Source organism: Sturnira hondurensis, unplaced genomic scaffold (genome assembly GCF_014824575.4).
Source record: "Sturnira hondurensis isolate 20B ecotype Veracruz unplaced genomic scaffold, ASM1482457v3 Scaffold0002840, whole genome shotgun sequence".
NCBI classification, from domain to species: domain Eukaryota; kingdom Metazoa; phylum Chordata; class Mammalia; order Chiroptera; family Phyllostomidae; genus Sturnira; species Sturnira hondurensis.
In genome coordinates this window covers 6,908,061-6,931,460 of record NW_028075471.1, presented here as the reverse complement: position 1 = coordinate 6,931,460, position 23,400 = coordinate 6,908,061, and the positions used below count along the sequence as shown (strand labels likewise).

Genomic DNA, 23,400 nt, shown 5'->3' with positions numbered 1-23,400 from the left:
AGTGCCCGATACCAAGCTGGAGCCATACAAAGTGATTTAGACACAGCTAGTCTCGGGCTTTAGGACCTTAAAGTGGTCCTGCAAGCCTTTTGAAGAGCTTGCTCCAAAATTGAAGTCCCCTGGAATTACTGCAGCAGTTGAATTATTGTTGGCACTAATATTAGGAAAGGGAAAGAAGGTTGGAGTCTGTTTTCATAGCAGCTAATGAGGCATCTAATGGTTCAAATGTTGCTCTAAAGCTACCCTCATTAAAACAGAGCACCTTGTTTTTGTAAGTGTCCTGGGGTAGCTGGAAAACTATATGTATTTATTGAATTAGAATAAAAAACACAGCTTTTCACCAAATCCAAAAATGTTTAAAAAAAGCCTCTTTTCATTGATGTCTTCTAAGTGTGCGAATATATTTTTGAAGAACAGAATAAGAGAGGTGGACTCACTTCTTTTTTTCTTACAAAATACTATTTTCTTACAAAAATAGTTTTGGATTATTTAAAAGTGTACTGTACCATCAAATTAAATGCATCATCGACTACCTTTTCATTAAGAGATTTATTGTCAGCTGCCTTGTTTAGTGTACTTTTGCTAAATACTAATACAGCTTCCATCTGAGTACTTGTGGCTTAGATATTTATGGGGCAGTCACAAGGCATTAAATTGCCCCTGTTATTTCTGACACACAGTGAGCATGGGGAACCTAACCGTAACAGGATAAATTAAGGGGAGGGGAATCTGGGTAGCTACTAGATGTTTGGGAAGCCTATGCATTTGATTTTTTTTCCGATTGCTGTCAAAACACAGCTCCAAAATGTGGTATAGGGGAGCTTGCTCCCTGAGCCGGCTGTGTTCATTTGAGAAGGCCAGAACCAGGACAGGCTAGGCCCCATGCTTGTGATCTGGTAACACAGTGCCCAGTAATAAATGTTGAATAGATGAATGAATCAATGAGTTGGGTATTAAAATTTTGAGCCAATATTATCCTTTTTTATGTTTGAAAAACAACACACAGATGTTTTTTCATACATAGGTCTTGTTTTAAGATGCTTATTTGCTGTTGAATGTACAGTTATCTCTAACCCTGGGTGAGACCAGTGTGTACATGCACATGTAAATCTGTGTATGGATACAAATATGTAATTAGGTTCAGAAGCTGTAGGAAATGAGAACTTGTAGGTTCACAAACTTTCCAAACTGCCTGGGAAAGGGGGTATTAACGGGGTAGGATCCAGAGAGATGGTTTTTCATCCGTCACCATCTCTGTTATGTGGAAAGCCCTTTTCCCATTACTTTTCTATTTTAAATCTATTCCCCTGCCCTGGCTGATTGAACCTTTCTGAAATGTGCCAGGCAGAAAAACTTGCCTCTTCTCTCAGCTTGGAAATAATAATGTCTTCACATTTTCACGGCCTTTTTCGAAATGGGGACCTTTCATTTATGTTTCACTCTCAATTGAAATAAATTGATTAACATCATGGAATTGTGTTTCACCACAGACCTTTCGAAACAAAAAGCTGCTTTTCTGATGTGTTGAGGGAAGAGATTGTCCCAGATTTCTTTTTCCTCCAAGGACTCAGGGGTGAAGGGAATGTTTTATCATTGCATGTTATTGAATCCTAAAGAATGATTCAGTTTCACTTCTTCCGCTTTGCTTGTGTTTTTCCATGGAGCGTTTCCAGACACTATACCCTTGGCATTTAGTAATCACAGAGCCCCCTCTGGAACCCCTCTCTGATGCTTTTTTTGATTTTTCTTTTATATTTTAACCTCCTTATCTTTTGTCCTGTGAACTTTTTCGTACCTTGCCCTCCACTCCATGCATCTGTGTGTGTGTTTGTTTTACCTGTCATTTTCTTAATATCCAGTGACCCCTTTGCCTCTTACACTTGGAATTTTCCTTTTACACGACACCTTGTGTTGGGTCATCTTCATTTGAGTGAGGTCCCTTGTCCACTTTTCCCTGCACCCCCCGCCCTTCCTGCTGGGTTGCCCCATGAGACCCACCAGCAGAAGTTAGGAGAGTGAGCATTCCATGAAATCACGGTATTTCTCACTCCCTCTTTTGTCTCGCAGCCTCTTCTCTGCTCAGAGTTGTGTCCTTCCATTATGGCAGCTCCCCTCAGGCAGCCTGGTCTCCGTGGTGCAGTGCTTGTGGCCCTGAGTGACACCGTTCCTCCCTGTTCCTTCAGCAGTGGGGGTGCCCTCCATCGCTTGTCTCGGTTGCCCTTTCATCCCCCTGTGTTTTTAAAACACTGCTCACACCTTTATTTAAAACTCTTCACAGGAACCATCAGGAATGAATTCTGTTTCTTGGAGGATAAATAACCTGTTCTTATAAGTAAAGAATGTATGAATCTCTCTGAGAATTAGAACTAGAATTTATATTTGTTAAGTTTTCATCTAACTCACGAATTCTGTTTTTCATGTCATTTTTTTCTCTGTTAATATTAATTCTTCTTTGTGTGTGCTGTGGTCTTTTTAAAACTTTTTTCAATGCTTTCAAATGAAAATCTTCTTTTACTAAAATAGGTGACTGACCAGTGTTTCCTCTGTTACTGTGTAAGCTGGTCCCTACACCCCATGAGCCCCTCTGCCACCACTTCTGTCCACCCCATCCTCTTGGGTGTCACTGCCACATTCGCATTCCGTGGCCACTGTTCTCTAATGTCTGGACAACAACAACAACAAAAAAACCTTTTGTTTGGTACCCAGAGTCTCCTGTCAGCTGGAGCTCAGCTTATCTTTCTGATGCTCTCCCCTCCTTGGCAGACCCTGGGCCTAGACGTTGCTTCCCCCAAAGACAACCTTCCCACCTGCGGACACATTCCTACCAGGTTCCTAACTAGCTTGCCATTTGTCTCCTTAGCCAAGTCCAGAGGTCCCTTTTTCCTTTATTACTTATTCTGATATTTACTACTCACTGCCTGGTCTCATGTATTTTTTTGTCTTATCTTACCTGCTAGAGGGTACATTTTCTAGAGACTATGATCTTTATGTTCATTCACTCCTTACTCCTTCAGACACTTTTGTCTGTCATCTCTGTCCTTGGGGCTATCAAGATGAGAGGAGCAATGTTCCCACCCTCAGGAAGTTCACAGTCACCTGGGGAGACAAACACTTTAGAAAGGAGGACAGAGTGTGAAAGGGATTATAAATCCCAGGGGAACAGTAACTCATCCTCTAGGGATGAAGAAGGGAGTCCAGGGAGGGCTGGGAAGGGCTGCTTGAGTTTTCTGACCCTGCAGGTGGAAAGAATGAAAGGGGGTGGGCAAAGGTGCTCTATACACAAGGGTCAACTGATGGAGCTTTGCTTTTAACTCAGGACCAGGGTGTGTCCAGGACCATACACTTCAGTGAGCCATTTGTTCCAGAGTGATCACATGGACTGTGGTGTAGGCACGGGTAGGGATTGTTGTCTGAGGATGGAGTCTTCACAACCCTGAGGTGGATTCTATCCCAGGCTCTGATTGTAGGGGGGGAGTGATTGTAGAATTCACAGACACTCCCCGATGATCTTGTTCAGCTGCGGGTGACTGCTTTTCTATGGTCTCCGTGCCCGCCTCAACCACACCCCAGCACATGCACAGGTGGGGCTGTTTTAAACCAGTGTGGCACCGGTTAGTGTTACTCTGAGCTATGCTCAATTCAAAGTCACAAGGCAGAGTTATGATTTTTAAAAATCTAAGGTTAAAGGGGAAGATGGAGAAGGAGATTCAAGCAAGAATGCAGTCGCCAATTGGTGAGTGAAATTGCAGGCTTATGCAGCTGCAATTTCAGGAAGTCACCCCCCTTGTTGCTTTGCAAGGAAAGGCAGAAGGCAGGAGGAGAGGAGAGAGCTTGGAAGTCTCGAAGAGCTACTGGAATCATTTCTAACTGGGAAGCAGAATACAATATTGAAAGGTATGCAAAAAATAAATGAAACACAATGAATTGTTATCAATGGAAGCATCTTCAGAGAAAGGTCAAAATCCAGGTAACAGAGTTGTCTGACCCCTCACCCCTGTCAGCATTTAAGTGGGGGCAGCAGTCCTCCCTTCCCTTCCTTGGAAGGCAGTGCAGAGAGCTGAGTGTGTGTCGTGTCTTCTGCCACTTGTTATAGCTGCCCTGGATCCTGCAGGACAGTCCCGGACTTGGTGAGGACAGGCAGTTTCCTGGGGAACAAATGTCCTGCAGGAGACCATCCTTGCAGAAGGGCATGAGCCTCTCAGACAGACTCTTGCAGTGCTCTGGGCTCCCCTTCCCATACTCATTGGGAATGTTCAGTCTTGGGATCTGAGATGGTGAGAAAAGTGCAGGAGGTGGGACTGAAGTTAGCTGGGACATTCGTAAGCAAATGTGAGCTTTTCTGCAGAAATTCAAGTCCAGAGGAGGTGGACATTTCGGCAGAGGAAGGTAAGCATCTGAGGGAAATGGCCATAATCCCAAGCAATGTGCCACTGTAGCCTCATGATTCAGGTTTACCCAGGGCCCATCATTTATGAGCTCTGTGCAACTGAGTGAGCAACTTCTCCTTCCTAAGTCCGTATTTTCTGGCACAAATCCAGGCAATTCTGGGGAAGAGCTTGCATGTGGGCCTGGGACAGACCTGAGCTCAGGTCTTAGCCTGCCACTTAGTAGGTTTGGGTCTTGGGTAATTAATTTTACTTCTTTGAGCCTCACTTTTATCAAGCAAAAACAAGAATAATAGGAGCTACCTGGTAGGGTTGCCTAGATGATGAAATAGAGTGCTACCTATTAAGCAAATTCGTTCTGGTGGTTAAATAAGCCCCCCACTCACTGACCAATTGGTCCCAGATGTCTGCTCTTGCTGCCTCTTTCCTTTTTACCTTTCCCCAGCCAGTATAGTCTCTCCTTGCACCGTGTTGTTGAAGAGCCTTTTGACTCAGGTCAAAGGAAATCATGTGGTAAACCTGACTCTCTCCCACTTAAAGCCTTCTATCCTTTCTGTCAACCAACCACCTGTTTTTGTTTTGTGTATTCTAGGACTCAGATGGTAGGAGTTGAGCAGCAGGTGAAAACAGAATCCACAGGGCATGGGTAACACAGAGAAGCCTGATGGGCCTCATGGTTAGATGGCACTGGGACAGAGAAATGCTCATTTTGGAAATTCTGGCTGTGGACTTTTAAGCCATTTTATTATTGGCAATCCAGTTTTCTCCCCTATGTTATTTGTGAAGAAAGATGCCTAAGAGGCTAGAATGTGAAAAGCATATCCAACCAATAGAATAAATGGTAATTAAAAATTGCAGAGTGAATCTTGCCCACTGATGCTCAGCTTGGGGTAATTAAAATAAAATCAAAGGAGTCTGTACGCATGTGCAGAGAGGAAGGCCAGTTACTCCTTCTTTGTACTGTCTAGCAGTTAGAGATTTTGCATTAATTTCTGCCTAAATATTCATTATTACCTTAGTCACTTGGCTATTGATGGGTTATCTTATGTGGTGTTGTTTTCAAGTGACCATAATTAGGAATCCATGCATGCTAAGTCCAGAAAGGACCGGTGAGAGCTCTATAACTTGGAATTTTCTAAGGTGAGTTCAGTGAAACACCAGTCAATTGGGAAAGTCTGTTGCAAAGAATTCTGTGGTTGGGGAAATGTTGGAGATTATTCCCCTGTTGGAATCAGCAATGACAGAGTTAACTTTCAGCCAAATCCTGAAAGGAAGCTGGATTATCCAACATTTGCTCAAAATGTTTGAACATAGACCATTTTCAAGTAATGCCTGTTAAATCTTCCAGAACAAACTTGGAGAAACACTATCTCGCTTCCAAGCCTTCCATTTAGAAGGGAAAAGCAAAGACTGAAGAAATGATTTGCCCAAGTTTACTCTATAATAGAACTCTTGTATTCTAGTTCTGCGTTACAAATTAAACATTATTATCTTGTACTTGAAGAAAGATGCTAATGAAAAGGAATACTTTCTCTGATGGACTTTACTGAATAGCTTTCCATTAACTTGCTTTCAGATCATTTCTACGTTTTGGTTTTCAAAGAACGCTATTGCTTATTGTGTAACCATGTACACTGTATTGTAATTATAATTTTACTTCTTTTGAATTCCTAAGCTTTCTCTATTCCCTAAAGCCAGTCTTTCTTTTATTCCCTCCCCCATCACTCTGCACTTCAACAAATGCCAGTCTTTTGTTCTTCATCTTGAACATTACCCCAGGTAACTGATTTTGGGACCAGCTTTTTTTTTTTTGCTCCCAATGTATATGCAAATTCCTGTGTGTTGTAAAATTTTCTCAAATTCTCCTCAGAAGCTGAAAGACTTCTGCACAATCTATTACTGTAAATGAAAATTAATTGATATTAATTAATCTTTTCCCTCTAACAATTTTTTTCTTGCTCTCCATGTTGGTAATGCATTATTCAGTGTTCTTAATAACAGCATGTGGTGGTGCCACTTATTCACTGGAGTTAAGTACCCAAAGCAATGCTGCTCAGGATGTGTGCCTAATACAGCAAAATTGCAGGGCTGGCTTGCCAGTCTTTTTTTGAGCTACAATGGCCACTATGTGTTCTGAGAACTTTGGAACAAGTGCACTCTCTGTTCATCATTGCAGGGTTTTCAGTATTTGATATGAATTCACTGTGATTCAATCCAACGACCATTTGCATACTTGATGCCAAAACATGTGCTATGCGATGGAGATTTTTTAAAAATGTATTAGGTATTGTTGTTTCTTGTAAGGAGCTCATCTCTGGTGAGGGAGACCAGCTTCTAAGTGAACATGTCACAGGTTGGGAAGTGCTGCATTATGTGGTATGCACAGTGTGAAATCACAACAAAGAGTTAATTTAGTGGGTAAAGTTTTCACAAAGAGGTGGCACTTTATGGCTTCTGGAAGGCTAAGAAAAGGGCTAGGAAGCTTGGGAGTTATCTGCAGTGTGACAGATAAGTTGTAGATTCCTATACCTTCATGGTCTCTGTCCGACTCCCAGAGTTCTCATTCCCAAGTTAGAGACTCTCAGACTATGCTGTGCGTGGAAGTGTAGTACTGTCAAATGTATCACAAGTAAAAAATTCATTTCAGTCCAGATTATACTAGTTCCGGTGTAACTCTTTAAATAGTCCTTCCCCACACCTTTTTGGTGCTCATTGTAGGTCAGTCTGGGGGCTGAGAAGCCCCCATTTCTTTCTGTTTATTTTCCACATGATCCTTATAATGACCCTATGGAGCCTTGCTTCCCACACTCGTCTGCACATTGGAACACCAGGGAGCTTCACAATCCGCTGATGCCTGTGCTCAGCCCTAGGGACTGTGGTTTTATTAATCTGGGGCACATCCTGAGCTTTGGTTTTTTAAAAGCACCCCCGATGGTGACAAAAGTGGTCCAAGATGGATTGTGGTGCCGGTCGTACAACTCTGAATAGATTTAAAAACATTGAAAGGTACACTTTCAATGAGTGATTTGTGTGGTATATAAATTATAGCTCCATGTAGCTCTTACATTAAACAATATCTTAGATGAATAATTTGGGAAGCACTGCTGTAAAGTAAATGGGGAAGCCGAGACCTAGAGAAACTAAGTGAGCTGCCCAAACTTCCATAGCAGCGAGGGAGAAATGGAAACCCAGGCAGTCTGAGACTAGAGCTTATGTCCTCAACACCATCCTATTGTCTTCAAACATGAAGATAATCCTCATGCCTGGCTCAACAGGCACCTGTTGAGTCGTAGGACTTGGAGAAGTGTAATGGATTTGCTCCCATCAATCCATATACCGTCAACACGTCATGTTATATGAGCAGTGGATCTCATTTGTAAAATAATTGGCTTTAGGATGAGATAAAGGAATTAGTCTCCTCAGGAATAGAATTCTTGATCACTTTGTCATGGTACTGAAATTAGTGGAGCCAGCCTCCTTTGGTGGCACGAGGCATCCTCAGAAGCACATTTAAAGAGGGATACACTCTTTGGGATCAAAGTTATAAATTCAAAGCAACTGTTCCACAACCTGAAACCTGAAAATAGAATTCTGTTTAAAAGAAGCTGCCTGGAATGGTACCTTACCTTTTGTCAGCTCTCATGAATTTGGGTACAAAATGCACATAAAAATAGATCAACTGTTGTAAAATAAGAGAAGTGTTGGGTTTGGGCTTAGATGAGGCATAAGAAAGCAAGGCTGATTGGAAGCTCTGTTGTTACCCATCCCAGGAAAGTACCAAAGGAAGAAAACTTTAGAAATGAAAGAATGATTCTCAATCATAATGAATTGCCATAAAGGTGTCTTCTAGGGAGAATGTTGGTGGTGTGAGTCTCCAAAGCAGCCTGGTGACTCTTCTGAGAGGCAGGCTCTGTCTCTTTTATGCAAAGATGATCTCCACTGACTTCTGCATGCCTACTGCTGCTGTGCTTCGTTTTTAAATAAAAATTGAGTTCAAACAGATGAGCTCAGCTTAGAACTGAAAGGGAACTCATTAAAAATGGCCTTTCTAGAGGCGTAAAGGTTGAGTTCCAGGGTCAGGTTTAGTTCATTTTGCTTTAGTAGTTAGGTGCCAGCTATCTTCTAAAGTGTTGAGTATAGTAATTTGCAATCCATTTCTTACTGCTGAACATCAGCTGTAAGAGAATAAGTTATCTTAAATATGCAGGATTTTAAAAAGAAGCAAAACAAAACCTGGCTTTACCTGTGCTTGCCTATAGTGTTCACCTGAATTAGTGTTTGATTTATTTTAAGTTAACATAAATTTACCTTTTTAAGTCAATGAATCTACTGCTCTGATATGTCTCAAGGAAGAGGGAATGCCTGTCAGAATCAATCAGTAAAGATCAGAAGTAAGGACTGGGTGTTCTGGAATTGTCTATCAACTGAAAGAGTTGTGCTGTTTATAAATTCTTTTATTTTCTATTTGGGATCAGCCCAGCTAATTGTCATGGATCATCAGGCTGAATCAACAGGTGGCCTCTGGGGGTTGCAGGCCCAGGCAGTAGGGTAATGTGTCCACCTGCGTGGCTTCAGAGAGGCACTTGTGGCTACTTGGACCCCCTTTTTCTTAACTGCTCCTCCACCTTTCCATCCACCAGTGAGTAATATTAACTCTTCCTCTGAAATATGTCCAGAATATGACCACTTCTCACTCTACCACTACAGCCTTACTAGTTCAGACCCCTGCCGCCCACCCCCCGTATACCCTTTAAAAATTATTGATTGATTTTTAGGGATAGAGAAGGAGGTAGAGAGAGAGACAGACAGACAGAGACATCAATTTGCTGTTCCACTTATCTATGAGAGAGAGACAGACAGACAGAGACATCAATTTGCTGTCAATCCACTTATCTATGAGAGAGAGACAGACAGACAGAGACATCAATTTGCTGTCTATCCACTTATCTATGAGAGAGAGACAGACAGACAGAGACATCAATTTGCTGTCAATCCACTTATCTATGCAGTCATTGGTTGATTCTTGTATGTGCCCTGACCAGGGATCAAACCTACAACCTTAGTGTATCAGGACAGTGNTCAGACCCCTGCCGCCCACCCCCCGTATACCCTTTAAAAATTATTGATTGATTTTTAGGGATAGAGAAGGAGGTAGAGAGAGAGACAGACAGACAGAGACATCAATTTGCTGTTCCACTTATCTATGCAGTCATTGGTTGATTCTTGTATGTGCCCTGACCAGGGATCAAACCTACAACCTTAGTGTATCAGGACAGTGCTCCATATAACTGAGCCTCTCAACTGTTTGGGCTGCTTTTATTCTTGCCTGACCATAATCCCTTCCACACACAGCACTCTAAGAGATCTCTTTAATACCCATTTCAATAAGAATAAATTTTAAATGGCTTAGCCTGACTCTACAAACTCTGTGTCAGCCTTATCTCTGTTTCCCTCCTGGATCATACCTCCCTACTTCATCAGGCTCCAGAAATGTTGGCCATCTTTCTGTTTATTTCATTCACAGTTCAACTTGGCCCACATCAGGCCTTTTGTACATGTTGCTCCCTTTAATGAAAAGGTCTGGAGGGCCCCCAATAAATAGCAACTCTCTTTCCTGCTCTGGTCCCCAAATTTTTCAAATAAACTGTGAAACAAAGGAATGACTGATAGAGACCAAGCTTAGTGGGCATGGGTGTAAATCTTAGCCAAGGTCTTAGCTCAGGAATTGTCAGTCTCAGTGAGCATATGGATTACCTAGGGATCAGGTTAAGTGCAACTTCTGACTGACAGGAGTGGAGTGGAGTGGAGGGTTTACATGCCTACCAAGCTGGTGGCAATGCTGGCACTGCTCCTCCCTGGACCTCTTCCAGCATGAAGGGGCTGGCTGGTATTGAACCCCACCATTAGACTTGCTCTTGTGAAATATGCAGTGTCAGGTCCCTCTTAAAACACAGGAGTGGGCAAAAGCAGGTCACCCTAACTAACATCCTGCCTGATGACCACTGCTTAGCTCACCCTGGTCTCAAGTGAGACTTTCTAGAGGGACCTGCCCTGATCATCCGGTCTCAAACAGTGATCCTACTGTTCATCCTTGTTAGCATGCCATTTTATCACATTTTGTAGCTCTCATTATAATCCAAACATCTTATTTTACTTGTTTATTGCTTTTCTTGGGATCCGAGAAGCGAGCTTGTCTGTCTTGTTCACTGATGTACACCCAGAACTGTCAAGGGCAGTGTTTACTATGTATAGTAAGGTGTTGTATCCATAAGTCCTAGGATGATAGAGCCACTTCTTGTTAATTGCTGTATTTCTGGGACCTGACACAGGACATGGCATATTGTAGATGTTGAATAAGTGAATGAGAACTCAAGTTAAAAATAAGGAAATCTGTTTTAGAGTGATAACTAGTGGCTCAAGGTACCTGTGGATTATCAGGATCATCTCCATACTTTTTCATTTTTTTAATGAATTAATTTCCAGACTCCTGTAATAAGGGTAACAAAAAGCAGAGAGTGTTTTGATGTTAAGAATGGTGCCTGAGCAGTTGGAAATAGTACTCTTTTTTCAGTGGGGGTAGGGGTGGAATTAGAGTCTATTCTATCTTCAAGAGGCTGCCAAGAACTGTACCGTTGGATTGGAAGCCTTTGTCCACCAACACTTCCTAACATAAGCACAAATAGTCCTGAGAGAGAACGAGCCATTGGGCCCTCACCTCTGTTTTGTTTGAATGCTCTCAGAACCACAAAGTTCCATCACTGAATTGCCGTTTCAAGTCACAGTGGATAATGGCCTGGACCCCTTTATCATCTGTGTGAGCACTGGGCTATTCACCTGTCTTCTGCCCAAATGGCAACTGCAGATTTTCTCATTTCAAAATCATTAGTAGAGGTTTTCTACATGCCCCTCACCGTCCCATTTTATCATCTTCTGAGGTTAGGGGAAAAAGGCTAAGACATTTCTTCAACTAGCTCTTATTCTGTCCATAGGGGTTGTCAGGATTCCATTTCTATAATCTGGTTCCAAATGTCTTAAACACAGAAGGTAAGGGAGAGAAGGAGTGAACTAATATTTTCTGAGTGTGTCTTATGGTCTAGGTGCATTGGAAGAATAGCTATGTAGCAAGTTTGGCCTTGGGTATTGCTTTTGTTCTTCACTTCCAAAATAGAATTGTCTTTTGTATAGGTCTTTCCGCCTTGGCATCTATGTGATTGGCAAATTAATGTTTAATTCCCAGACATGTCAGTGCTTTAGAATATTATTCTATATTGGTTTGATTTGGTTTAAAACAGTAGGTTCTTACAGGATACATTAAACAACTGTAAACACTACAGATAGAGACATTAAAAAGTGCATTGAATGAATTCATTATTCAACTGTTGTTTATTGGGCATTGCCCATTTGTCAGGCACTGTGCTGGCCGCAATGTATATGGGAATGTTAAATGAAAATCTTATTTCTGTCTTGGAAAGCTATTTCCTCCCTAATCTCTGGCTCCTTCCTTCCCTCTATCCCTTTGTTACATATGTACATTCACTCTTTTCTTTAGGAAAAGTAGCAATTATCCTGCCTGGTGACAGCCTGTCTGGGTTTATGGCCTACAGAATAATAGGTGTGGGGGTGGGGCGACAGTTCATTTCCTAAAAGTGGACTTGCTGGTACCTGTGAATGGTGCACTCATCAGTCTACCCTCTATAAGAGGCCTGCCTGATTCTTCCCAGTTATCATTTTTCAACCTTGGACTCGGGGAGGAAGTCTGATCAGACTAGTACTGTGGACCTGGGATCCTGGGGTGAAGAAGTAGGAAGACCCATTTGATTTCTGGCCTGAACCAAGTAATTCCCAGTTTACTTACAGAATACAGAGACTGCTGAGAACTGCCCAGCCATTTATAAGGCTGTTCCTACCACCCCTTGTGGCTCCTGGGTCTGCTTGGGGAGGGGGATACTAGTAGAAAACCCTGACTTTGGACAGCACGCCCTGCCCTCAAAGAGAACATGATCTTGTATGGGAGATGAAAAATGGAATGATGTATAATTACAGTGTGTCTGAGGGGTGTAATATTAAGTGTGAGTCCCAGGCACTGTAAATAAGACAGGACAGTAGGACAAGCCCTTCCATGTGTGTTAAACCAACACTGCCTCAACAGACTGCATCACCGATATCCATGACAGCGGAAGGAAGTTGCCCCCAAACCTGTGGTCTCTCATACTTACAAACTGTGAAGTTTGCCCATCAGAGCATGCCTTGTCACGTTGAATTTCGGTATTAACTGAGATCTGAAACCCATCTTGAAGCATCTGTACTTGACTGCTCCAAACACGGGCCTCCAGCCTATCCCCAGCAGACTAGCATGTCCAGAAAAGCTAAGAGAAGACCCCGTGCCCTGACACAGACAGGTGGTTTCCACAGCCAGCTGCACAGGAAGATGCCAACATCTTAGCTTAAGCAATTCAAGGAGAGTTTGAAAAACAAGCAGATTTGTTTAACAATGTTTGTAAAATGGCTTTGTGTGTGTATATATATACACACACACATATATACATATATACACGCAGTGTTTATAGAATGGCTTTGAAATATATATAAAATAAGTACCCATAGGAGGGACACATTTTCTCTGGAGCAGGGAGGTTAAACAGCCACTCAGAGATAATTACGTTTTCCACCTTCTCAGTGAGTTAGTGCAGAAAGTCAGATTGATATTAGCAAGCACTTGGGGCCGTTTTTTAATATCTGGATTTGATTCCAGTACACAGTGCATTGTCCTCTAAAGCCAGAGAAAGTGCATCAGCAGTTGATTGGAAACATCAGTAAAGAAGTCATACAATGTTGTTAAATGAGAAACTTCTGGAAAAATGCATTTAATAAGATCAAAGGCAAAATGGAAATCTTGGCAGCAGCAACCTGAGAAAGTGTCAGCAGAGGACAGACCTGTAGCCGAGAGTCCACACAGTAAGTGTGCACTGTACCCCTCAGTGACGGTGATGTATCTTTTGTAACCCTTTCTAATGCACCTTCAAACAGGTTCATGTTTTCTTGCTCTGTACTTAATTCCATAGAAATAAGTGCCCCCTAGGGAAATTTTAATTGTCTCTTTTATTATTTTTTCTCCCTGATATTCCCTGCACAGTTGAACATTAACACTACTGTGGATTTACAGAATTTGCTAATTAGTAAGAAGCTTGACATTTACTAATACAAAACTACAAATAAACCTACTAATTTAAAAACAACGTCACTATCAGAATGTTCCCATGGAAGCTGGAAGTCCAAAGAAAAAATGTGGTCTTTAGATATTTATTAACAAGGTGATTAGTCAGAGGATTATTATAGGATGGTTATTTCAGTGTTAGAAGTTTATTATTCATGTTCCTAATTGAAAGAGTTGAGATTCCGAGAGATACATGTGTTACTACATCTTCAGCCTGAAGTGGATGGGACCATCTCAGGGCAGCCTTGCGGCAACTCCAGTTGATTAATAATGACTCTCCGGAGAGCTCTGTAAAGATCCTTCAGGGGAACATGTCCTAGCTGAGTAGTGGTGTCTGCTATTGGTGGAGAAGGAGGGAGCCACAGCATGAGTGCCAGGTATGGGCCTTCCCAATCTCAGTGAAAACAGGCACTCAGCTTGCCCAGGAGCTTATCCTTTTTATCAGGGATCAGAGCTCTTGGCAATCTGTTCGTTGGGGAAAATGTTCATCCTGGACATTGGGGCAGGAGGCATAAATAATGCCTTCCTAATACTCTAAAGAGCATGCTGAGTGAAACGTTGACCTGAACCATGACACAGCTTCACACAGCCGTTTGTGTGTCCCAGACAGGGAAGCAAATCAGGAAACCAAGTGGCTCAGAGTTTGTTTCCCATCAGAGAAGAGGGCTGCGGCAGGGTCCAAAGCGCATACCTCTGCATGGGCAGCAGGACCCCATGAATGGTTTCTAACAGCATGCATCATGGCACACAGAGTCCAGGAGGTAACCACAGGAGTTGGGTTGTGCCAGCAAAGCCTCTGGCCTGGCAGGACTCGGAGTAGGGATCATCTAAACAAAATCACTTGAAGCTGGGATACAACTTTTCAAGAGACACTTAAAAATATTCTATTTGTTGCTTTTTTGAAAAGCAATGGTCCTTCCTCACATTTGTCATCAAACCAAGGTTCAAATGTATAGGTTACTAATAGCTGGCATTGCAGTGTTATTTGAAAATCCAGAGCCTCTAAGACTAAACTCAGAGATGCTACTCTGGGAGAACACTCATTGTTGTCTTTCTAGACTCCAAATCCATTCAACAGTGCATATACACTTAATTAGGTATTGCTCGTCAGCCTTTTCATTCTTCTGTTGTGCTTCTCAATCCACTTGGCAATGAAAGTTGCCATAAATCATCCTTAATAATGCTACATGCTCAAAGTAGAGTTGATGCTTCTCTCATGTCATGGAGGAACCAAGGGAACAGATGAGGCAGAGCCATATAGAGAGTCAAAGGGAGCTTGATTATGCCCTTGGCCTCTCTGCTAGGGCCTCAGAGACCTGCCTGGCTACCCTGTGGGTCCTGCACAATCTCTCTCCACCCAGAGAAAACTGACCCAAGGCACACCGACTCTCTAGGCAGTTGCAGTCGTGCACTTGAGAACTAATACAGTCATAGCTCGGTACTCGTTAGCTTCAGAACTAGTCAAACCCTGTGCTCATTGCATTTTGATGAGAGAAAAATGTTTCAGCACTCAATACTTGCTTGGCACCCCTCGCCCTTGCTACAACTTGTGTGAGTCATGCCGCTGTCCCACAAGAGAAAATATTTCATTGTTTGGTACTCGTCAGTTTTGACACTTGACCAAGTTACGGAACAAATTAATGACAAGTACCTAGGTGCCACTATACTTTTCCTAATATTGCATCTTTTTTCTGTTCCTCCTGTCAGCTCCTCTGCTGACCCACCCCCTAGATAGAGGCATTTAAAGTGATCGTTTTCATTGAAGAAAAGTATAGCAAGTAGTGCAAAATGGGCAGAAGAGCTTTCTGTGCATTGCCAGCGGTAGAGAGGAGGCCAGTGTCAGATGTCCCAGGTACAAATCTTAGTTCCACTCTTTACTTGCTAAGTGGACTTGGGCAAGTGACTTACACTCTCAATGCTTTCTTCTTCTGTAAAATTAGGGTGATAAAAATATGTCACAAAGCTATTAAGAGGATTAATTGAGATATTTACATGAAGTATTTAGTTTAATGCCTAGTTTATGGTGAGGACTGCCAGATTATGAGTTCATATTAATTGGTATGATTAACAAATACCAATTTTAAGTGAATTACTGCACAGGTTTTCTACATGTCTCTACGTAATGGGTACTAGTGAGAGAGTTTTTGCTGGCATCCCATGTATAAATGCTGACCCTGAAATACTATTTCAGGGATGACTTAGCTTATAAAGCTGTGAAAAGAAAGACCTTCTTAATTCCTGTGCATAGTCATTCAGTGACAGTGTTCAATGGGGAGTTCAGTGCGGACGTGAGAAAGCCACAGGTAGTTTCACACCTGGGTGAGGCCACTGCTCCTCACCTCTGATTGCCAGTCTTTATCACCTCCAGAGTGTTCGCCCAAGCCCCCGTTTTGTAGCCGCCGCCCCCCCCCCCACCTCTCTGAGCAGTGCTTGGTAGCTAAATTGGTTTATTGAGAAGAGTTTTGAGTTCTGAGCTAATAGATGATGTTGATCAAGTCATTCAACTTCTATGGGCTTGTTTTCTCAATATCAACTGTACAGGCTGTTGGGGTTTAAATGAGCTAAGGCAGGCCAAGTGCTTAACGTAAGGTCTGGCACATAGTATTCACGCAACGATTATTTGTTGTCATTGGTGCAAGGCTCTTGAAGCTGTAAAAGGATATGGAGTCCCGGAAGAGACGGCTTTTGGGTCAGCCCCATCTTCCCTCATTATCTACAAAGACATCCTCATCATAGATTCAAGGGGATCTGCTCATTCTTCATCCCTTTTCTTTGTCTCCTATGGATCTGGGCCTGTCTTTTTCCTAGATGCTCAGAAACTTTATAGATGTTAATTAATATTTATACAGCACCTCTCACATTCAAGGCAATGTGCTGAACACTGTGGGAGATGTCAAGGAAGGTTTGTGTACAGACAGATCACCCAGATGATTGTTAAGAGTTACATTGTTCTTTGGGGGTCAGAAGGAGATCAAAACTAGCAGTAAGAAAATTACCATTTAGTCTTCCCTTTGCTAACCCTCAGCTCCAGTAAGCTCTTAAACAAGTGAAGAGAAGGACAAGGATGAAACAGTAGTATTACTGCAAGGGAGGTAGCAGTCAGTATGTAAATGAGTATAACCACACAGGAAAGCTGTTTTGAGTCGGTGTGAACCATAAGACCAAAGTGAATGCATAATAGCCACCCTGCAAGCTTCAGCTCTCCCACAGAAGCTTGCTTATAGACCAAAACATCCCACCCGGCCTGAACAACGAAACCACGTGATGGCATTCAGGTGTGGGTCTCAGTCTGCATGCTCATTAGTGTTCCGCGATGTGCCCCAGTAGGCAGCCAGAGCCTCATTACTGTTCATGAGAGAAGCTAATAAGAGTTCTGAATTTCCAAATGGTGACAAATAGAATGAGGAGGTAATGAGATGGGTAGGAATGGTGATCCCCTGATGGGTGCCTATCATGGTGAGAAGATGAGGAAATTAAAAAAAAACATACCGTTGTTGTTACTCCAAGAGATATTGAGAAGTACTGACTTGTCTTTGGTTTCAGAATATGGAAAGGCATTTTATTGGGCAGTGAAAGACACACTACCGTGATGGAGCCCTGGATAATATTGTGCTGTGGAATCCATGATGGGGATGAAGGGCCAAGTCTTGGATTGGCTTTAATTTTATGTTTTATTTAATATTTTATTATAGCAAAATGTGCAGAAGCTGTTGTAGGGTGGGGGAGCACTGTTTCAAGACCCCGTGTGTAAGAACCTGTCTTGATTATCTGCTGTTGCCATTAGGACTGACCATGTTGGTTTTAGTGAGGACATAATGTAGAGGCTATAGTTTGACTTTTTGTGATTTCATTTAACCAACATCTTCTGAGGACCTAGAAGAAGACAGGGGATGGGTGATCTGGGATGGCCTTGAGTTCAAGGCCTTACATTTAGAACTTGATGTCTTCAACTGGGGTTTCCATGTGCTATTGAACAGAGCTGAAGGAAGCTCTTTGTTGTACAGGTCTAAACCTGTACCCTGATTAAGTAATAGATTTTATCATCATGTAATTATCCTCTTAATAGCACAATTAGAAACTAGTGAATATAGTAGAATGCTTAAAGTAGAAGTGTGTCCATCTATAGGTTATGAGTGACACATAGCTATAATTGACACTGTTATTAGCCTTTGAATTCCATTTGAGCAAAAATTTGTGACATTACTTTGCCACGAAAATCTAGAAATTTTCACATTAGTCAACAAATGATGGTAGTAAGAGAGAGAGTAATTTTTGTCTTGTATCCATTTGTGTTGGAGCTTTAATTTGTTCAATGTTAATGTTTAAAATAGGATACAATTTGGGTAATTTTGCTCTGGCATTTTGTTTTACTTTTTTTTAATGTGCCAGAAACCTTAAAGAAGAAATGTAAATAAAAGACCTGTGGTGTCTCTTAACATCCGAGAGGCCAGTGCACTGAGAAAGGGATGCTAACAGGTGGTTTCTGGAGTGGGGGTGGGGGTGGGTGGCAACAATGTAGCAGGTCCAGACCCCAGTGGATTTAAAGTTACCACCCAAGCTGTTGGCACCAGTTCTCAGTTGGTGTTTCCAAATGTTTCTGCAGCCTACGGAGATGAACTCTTCCGTATCTCTATTACTAGGGAAAGGGAAAGGCAGTAGAAAATTTGTTTACTCCAGGAGGATACCTGACATTAAAGTGATTTTCAACCAGTAATACTCTCCATTAAGCATTATTTTAATACAGAGTGGGGGAAAAGTAGGTTTACTATAATAACTGTGTATAACATAGAGCTCATTCTTGTATTATTATTTATTGATTATTGTGTTATCTTCCATGCAAACCAACAACTGTAAACCTACTCTTGCTCCACCCTGTATAATCTGTAAATTCCCTTCTGCTATTACAGCATGTATAGAAATGTGATCTGGGATGTCTCCACTGTTAAGGTGAATCTCAGCCTGGCTCAGACTGAGAAGTCACCCTCTTGGCCCTTCAGTTGAGCATTCCCTTCCTGCTCGGGCTCTGTCTTCCCGGCCTGAGCTGGTTATCGACAGACACAGGCTGTTGGTTGGCATTGTGGTTCTGGGCCTCGGTGCTGGTGCTTTAGATCTTCACTGTCTGTGGTTGGTTTGGCAGGAAACTTTTAAAAATGACATAAATAATTATAAACTTTATACATTTTTGCACATACAATACTATGTTTAATACTAGAGATTGAGTTGATATGTAAAATGCATAGAACTCATCCATTCACTCCTTATATGTTTCTTTACTGATGAAAAGACGTTTAGGAGCAGGTAATTTTTTTAAAGGTGGACTCTTTTTGAAGAACAGCTCTCCAGTGAGTCAATGGGGAAAGGAGTTTGGAAATTCACATTACTTTCAATTAATCTTTTCATGTGGCTTCTCCAGTGTCTGGTCATGGTAGAACGTGAAAATATACAAAAAGACGTGGAGTTGGTTCCAAACCTCTTTTCTCAAAGGGAAATGATTAATTTCCAGATTTTCCTTATGTATCTGTATATACACAAATGATTTTAAAATATTTTTGTATGTGTGGTCACTGTTCTTTAAATGACTGCTATATTTACATAGTATGATGCTACATATGTGTATTTAATAGTTATATAATGATAAGACTATATATTATAATTACATGAGTACCCCTTTCATATATTATAAAGTTATGACTTCCTTATTTGTATTTTATTCTTTTACTGGATGAATCAGCTGCAAAGCAGATGGCATTAATAGGGATGGGGGTGGCAACAATGTAACAGGTCCAGAGAACTCTGCAGCAGTACCTGGAGCAGGCGTAAATGCAGGTCAGGATGTTGGCAGTGAACAATCACAAATTAGGGTTTCTCGGCCTTCACCGCACATTAGAATTACCATGGGACTTTCTGAAAATGAGCAAAAGACATAAACCAAAAGAACCCCCATTGCCCAAGTCTTAGCTGGGCCAGTTACAATAAAATATCTGGGAGTGAGCAGTTGGTAAGGACGTTGGGAGATGGGGAGCTTCATTCATTGATGGGAGGAATGTGAAATGGTGGAGTTGCTCACAAAAACATTTTGGAGGTTCCTCAAAAATTTAAATACAGAATTTCTATGACCCAACAGTTCTGCTCCCAGGTATATACTCAAGAGAACTTAAAACATATATCTGCACAGAAACTTGTACCTAAATATTCATAGCAGCATAATTAACAAGAGCCCAAAAGTGGGAAAAAATGCCTATCAACTAATGAATGCATGAAAAAAGTGCTATATACATATATTGGGATATTATTCAGCCTTTGAAAGAAATGAAGTACTGGTACATGCTACACTATGGAGGAACTTTAAAAACATTATGCTAGTGAAGTGAAAGAAACCAGACACAAAAGACCATATATTGTATGATTTCATTTATATGAAATGTCCAGAATAGACAAATCTGTAGAGACAGAAAATAGATGAACGGTTACTAAGAGCTGCGGGCAGGGGAGGTGCAGAGTCACTGCTGATGGGTATTGGGTTTCTTTTTGGGTGATGAAAATGTTCTGGAATCAGGTAGTGGTCATAATTGCACAACTTTGTGAATATACTGAAAACTACTGAAGTATTTACTTTTAAATGGTGAATTTTTCTGGTATGTGAATTGTATCTCATTTTTTAAAAACCTTATAAAAATTATATGGAAATATGAGGCACACAGTCTTTTTTTAAGCTCCCAAGATGATTTTAATGTACTATAGTAAAGATCTTTTGAAAAAAATAAGTTTAAAAACCAAACACTATGTAGCTTAACTGCTTGTCACCGTAAATATCTCATCACTCACTGAATGACACACCAAACAAGGCCTCTGGGATCTGGTCCCTGCCTATCTTTCAAACATGTTTCTTCACTTCTTTGTCTTGCTTCCTGTTCTCAGACTCTGCTGTCCCCCTGTGCCTTCTATTCATCTAAGACCTTGAACTTGTTCTTGCTTTAGCACTTGCTGTTTTCTCTACCTGGAACCTTCTGCCCCCCAACACTCCCATGTAGGGGACTCCTCATTATCCAGGTTCAATATTAAAAAGTTAGGTTCTCTTTCCTTTGTTACTAAACTAGTCACTTCCACTTCCTCAAAGTCACTATCTACATTTACATCCTGATTACTTCCTTCAAATCATGATCAGAAATATTTTTGCTAGTTGACGGCTTTGTGGTCTCCACAAGTTGCCGCTCCTCCTTAGACTGTACCTGGAGTGTTCCATGGGAATTCACCACTGAATAGCATTTAAATATGGCAAGTATATAATAAATATTGTTGAATGAAAATGAGTGATTAGAGTTTAATGAGCAACCAATTCAAAGAAGGAATATTTTAGCGCAGGCAATTCTGAAACCTTTGTAGGAGAAGGGGGAGAAACCGGTGAGAGTAATACTAGAGATGCTGCACAAGCACAAGTTTCAAAACATGAAAGTGACAGAGGAGGAGAGGTGGCCGATGGAGTGAGATCTTGAAAAAGCAGTTGACATTTTGAAATATGTTTCCTGTTTGTAAATAGCTGAGCTTCAGTATTTTTTGTCTTGTTAACAATTGAAATGTTTATTTTGTGACACCATAGGTTGATGACTTAACATACTTTTCTAAAAATTGTTTTTTTCTTTATATAAAAATGTTACAGGTACACTTTTGTTTGCTTGAATTCTGAGATGCTTTAGGCTGTCTTCTCTTCCCCTTTGTTCTTGTGGGATATTCTTACAGTGTCTCCTGTGCAATTTTGACATACAGTATGTCTGTTAGTTTAGAATGTTTTATAAATCATCCAAACCTAAATGTATGTCTCCAGTTATCCATTTATGTACCTTGATTTTTTTCCAAGTCATAAATAAAAATGTGTTTGAGAGCCTAAATGTATGTTGTTTCCTCCATTAAATGACATATCATTTTTTTTTCCTGTGAAAGTTAGACTTAGGATCCACTAGACAGCAGCTTTTCAAGCTCATGTACATTTTTGGTTAACATTTGAGCCTCCAGTTTTTACATGAAGGAAATTGAAACAGAAATGTATTTACCAGTTGGTCTAAGTGTCTGGAATTCAGATGCACTGTGTGGTTTTTTTTCTGATGACTATGAAAACGATCATGCCTTTTAGGGTTGGTCTAGATTCCTGCCATCTGCTGTGTCATGTCAGGATCTAAAAATAGCAGGTTATTTTTAAAGTAAACCCCAGCCATCAAGAAATAACATTTATTTTTCAAAGTAAAAAAAAAAATACAAGGTTTTAATTCTTTTAACCAAAAGAATGATCCTTTTCATCCTGTCTGGTTTCTTGGTTGTCCACAAGTCCATTCTCATGGCAGATTGTTTTGGCTAGGAGACTTAGAAGAAATCATTTCCCCCTACATAATGTCTCTAACTACAAACAATTTTTTGTAGCGATTTGGTTAATTAGAGAAAACTCAATGCTGATAAAGTTATGGAGAAATTGGCTTTCTCCTTATGTTGCTTTTGAATGTAATTTTTAGAAACATTGCCTGAGAGATAGTTAGCCATACATATCAATAGACTTGAAGGTTTAATATCCTTTGAAAACAGTGTTTCTTAAATTGAGAAACTGATGCATGACAAGGGTTCAAAGAGTTGCATAAATATTGGTGTATGAAGGACGTTCCTTATAGGATCGTCGAGAGGATTAAGTAAGATTTTATATAGAAATTGCTTGGAAAGTACTAAGTTTTTCATTTGATGAAATAATATGCAAACAAGTATAGGCCCATATTCTGAATCACCAGGTGACTGTCATATAAGAAGGACTATCATGTAGTTTTGGCACCAAGAGATTCTCTAAAACAGGGTGTCAAACTCATTTTCACCAGGGGCCAGAGCAGCCTCATAGTTGTCTTCAAAGGGCAGAATGTAATTTTAGGACTGTCTAAATTTTACTGCTCCTTAACTGTTAAGCAAGAGTTTGGTGGTGTTGTGGGGTAGAAACAAGGTGCTGGGCCAGACCAAACAAGGCGGAGGGCTGGATTCAGCCCGAGGGCCTTGTGTTTGCCACCTGTGCCCTAAAGTGGCAGAGTTATCTTTAATATGGTGTGCCTCAGATTGGAGTCCCTGAAATCTTAAATTCTCAAGTTTGAGAAATCCATAGATAGTACCTGTTATAAATAGCATTTTTCTAAAGGAGACTCTCTAAATTTCTGTGAATTTGAGTAAGCTACTTGACTTGCTAGAGAGTTGACATTTCTAAAGTGAGAGAACTGGGTCTAAGCAATCTTTTAGGTCCTTCTATGCTAAAAAATGCTAGAGGTTATTGTGGGGGGGCGGGCAGTATAGAAGCACATGGCAGTTACATGGGTTGGACAATAACATCTCCAAGCAAATCAGGAGGAGAGCTGATCTATCCTGAAGTAACTTGTCATCCCTGTTGTAAATGGGACATTATACACTTTGGGGCACTTGCTTTGGTGGCCATTGAACCTCATTCCAACGCAAGTTAGGTTGCCTTTCGAGTTCTATAAGAAAACAACTGATCACATCTACTGAGCCATAAATTAAATGTGAATAGTAGAGACCTTTTCATTACTTTCTTTTTATTCACTACATTTTGAAGTTAAATTTCTAAAAGTAATTTGATGTTACTATTTAGTGAGAATCATAGGTGATAGAGAGGTAGAGAGGATACAAATAACTTCTAGAGCTGAAAAGGTAGAAAATGGAGACTCATTAAATGCCTAAAGACACATATTTTTAGCTCAAAATAAAATAACCTTACTAAGAAATATGAAAAAATAATTGGCTAAAAATATGGCACTGGTTTTCATT

General features: G+C 41.0%; 1 protein-coding gene across 1 annotated transcript in view; it reads left to right on the top strand.

The window, feature by feature from the left end:
- The first annotated feature begins 3,803 nt into the window (after nucleotides 1–3,803).
- FHIT (fragile histidine triad diadenosine triphosphatase) overlaps nucleotides 3,804–23,400 on the top strand; it is an 825,228-nt gene continuing 805,631 nt past the window's right edge. Inside the window, exon 1 of the mRNA XM_037040812.1 lies at nucleotides 3,804–3,894. The gene's annotated coding sequence lies outside the window, so the exon portion shown is untranslated. The remainder of the gene's footprint in view (nucleotides 3,895–23,400) is intronic.